The following is a 2,659-nucleotide window of genomic DNA, read 5'->3' on the forward strand; positions in this document are numbered from 1 at the left end:
GGAGCGTGAAGTGCTCTGCGAGGGTTGGTGGCCCTGGCAGGGCTGGGGCCTGACCTCAGGCCGGTCCCCATCAGTCCTCCTTTCTGAAAACTCTGCCAGGACTGAACCCCTAGATTCCTGTAGAAAAGGAGAAAAGTATTCCAGGTAGAGGGCAGTGAGAGCAAAGACACGGTGTGCACAGGGGCCCATGCGCGCGGGTGCATGCACACACACATCCTGAAGTCTTTGTGCCAAGAATTGTTCTAAATTATTTTTTTTAAGATTTAATTTATTCATTCATGAGAGACACAGAGAGGGAGGCAGAGACACAAGCAGAGGGAGAGGTAGGGTCCTCGCAGGGAGCCCGATGAGTTAGTAGGACAGCTGTATAAGTCATCCTTATTGGATGATCTTCTGACTGAATCTGAGGACATGGCACAGGGCAGGAAGGAAGCAGCTGACATGCTAAAGGCATTACAAGGAGCCAGTCAAATAATTGCGGAAATCCGAGAGACTCATCTTTGGTGAAGAGAATTATATAGTACTGAGACTTTGTTGACTCAAAATTTGCTAGTTACTGCCTACTTGAGTAGAATTTTATTTATGAACTGTGTATTGCAATGGTATGAATCTGCTCATGTGAAGAGACTGGCTATAAACTGATAATTTCACTCTGTATTGCAGAACAAATCATACATTTATCCAAATAATAAATGGCTGTTTCTAAAGTTGCCCAGTACATATAAAATACATCAAGTCTTAAAAAAAAAAAAAAACAAAACTTCTTCTCCGAGAGAACACCAAATGGCGGATGACGTTGGCGCTGCGGGAGGCCCCGGGGGCCCCGGGGGCCCCCGAAATGGGAGGCCGCGGCGGCTTCCGTGGAGGCTTCGGCAGCTGCATCCGGGGCCGTGGGCGTGGCTGTGGTCGGGGCCGGGCCGGGGCCGCGGAGCTCGCGGAGGCAAGGCGGAGGACAAGGAGTGGATCCCCGTCACCAAGCTGGGCCGCCTGGTCAAGGACATGAAGATCAAGTCCCTGGAGGAGATCTATCTGTTTTCTCTGCCCATCAAGGAATCTGAGATCATTGACTTCTTCTTGGAGGCGTCCCTCAAGGATGAGGTCTTGAAAATCATGCCCGTGCAAAAGCAGACCCGTGCTGGCCAGCGGACCAGGTTCAAGGCATTTGTTGCCATCGGAGATTACAACGGACACGTGGGTCTGAGCGTCAAGTGCTCCAAGGAGGTAGCCACTGCCATCCGTGGGCCATCCGTGGGGCCATCATCCTGGCCAAGCTTTCCATCGACCCCCTGTGACGAGGCTACTGGGGGAACAAGATTGGCAAGCCCCACACTGTCCCATGCAAGGTGACTGGTCACTGTGGTTCTGTGCTGTGCATCTCATCCCTGCCCCCAGAGGCACTGGCATTGTCTCAGCCCCTGTGCCCAAGAAGCTACTGATGATGGCTGGTATTGACGACTGCTACACTTCGGCCAGGGGCTGCACTGCCACCCTGGGGAACTTTGCCAAGGCTACTTTTGATGAGATCTCCAAGACCTATAGCTATCTCACCCCTGATCTCCGGAAAGAGACTGTGTTCACCAAGTCGCCCTATCAGGAATTCACTGACCATCTTGTAAAGACCCACACCAGAGTCTCCGTGCAGAGGACCCAGGCTCCAGCTGTTGTTACCACATAGTTTTATACAAGAAAAGTAAAAGTGAATTAAAGCTTAAAAAAAAAAAAGAATCAAGCCCTGAGCTGAAGGCAGATGCTTAACCGCCAAGCCACCAAGGCGTCCCTGTTCTAAACATTTTACATATATTAACTTATATTACATATATTAACACTTATGTACGTATATTATATATCAACTCATATGAACTCACATATCTCTCTTAGCACCCCTATGAAGTAGGTATTAGCTTGCCCTTGTTTTGTAGATAAGACAAGGTTCAGAGAGAGGTAACTTGCTCAAGGTCACGCAGCTAGGAGTGGAGACCCAAGTGATCTGGGATGACAGCATATTTGGAAGCAAGGCTGCTGGGCCTGGAACGGATGGGAGAGGTACTAGGATTGGCCACATCTGTGTCATCCACTGCTAGGGGCCAGGGCCTAGTGTAGGGCCTAGCACATGGTTCCTGAAACATGAGCTCTGCATATGGTGTGATCAACTTGCACTTCTGTGGACACCAAAATTTTGTACAACAAGGGGATGCTGGAGTTGCTGGTTGGGGGGCAGTACACGCCTAGGGATGAAGCTTCCTAGACTGCCTTGTCTCCTCTCTAGCTTGAGATCTGGCCCCTGCCCGGGCCTGTCCTACACCAGTAGGCTCCTCTGCAGTGGGGCTGCTGAACCCTCACTAGCAGGAGGGTCCGCAAAGGGGGCAGCTGGGGAATTTGAAATAATTCCTCAATGCCCCTGGAGCCCCCCACCCCCACCCCCTTAGTCCCAGTCTCTCCTCCCTTGGCATGCTAGCATCAGTCCCTTGCCATGGAATGTTCTTCTATCACTCAGAGTCAGGGTCCAGGGAGTGTGGGGGCTCTAGGGGGAGGACCCCCACAGATGCTTCAAGAGACTTGGTGGCCAGCAGAGGCTGCTGAGAGACCGGACTGTGTGCCCGGCTGGAGTGCTGGGGTCTGGTGAGAAAGGAAGTTTCCGGCCTCCGTGGCACTCAGACCC

General features: G+C 51.7%; 1 pseudogene; it reads left to right on the forward strand.

Annotated features, from left to right (window-relative positions):
- The first annotated feature begins 783 nt into the window (after nucleotides 1-783).
- On the forward strand, nucleotides 784-1,712 carry LOC129520099 (40S ribosomal protein S2-like; annotated as a pseudogene).
- Nucleotides 1,713-2,659: the final 947 nt, after the last annotated feature.

This window comes from Nyctereutes procyonoides, unplaced genomic scaffold (assembly GCF_905146905.1).
Source record: "Nyctereutes procyonoides isolate TBG_1078 unplaced genomic scaffold, NYPRO_anot_genome, whole genome shotgun sequence".
NCBI classification, from domain to species: Eukaryota; Metazoa; Chordata; class Mammalia; order Carnivora; family Canidae; genus Nyctereutes; species Nyctereutes procyonoides.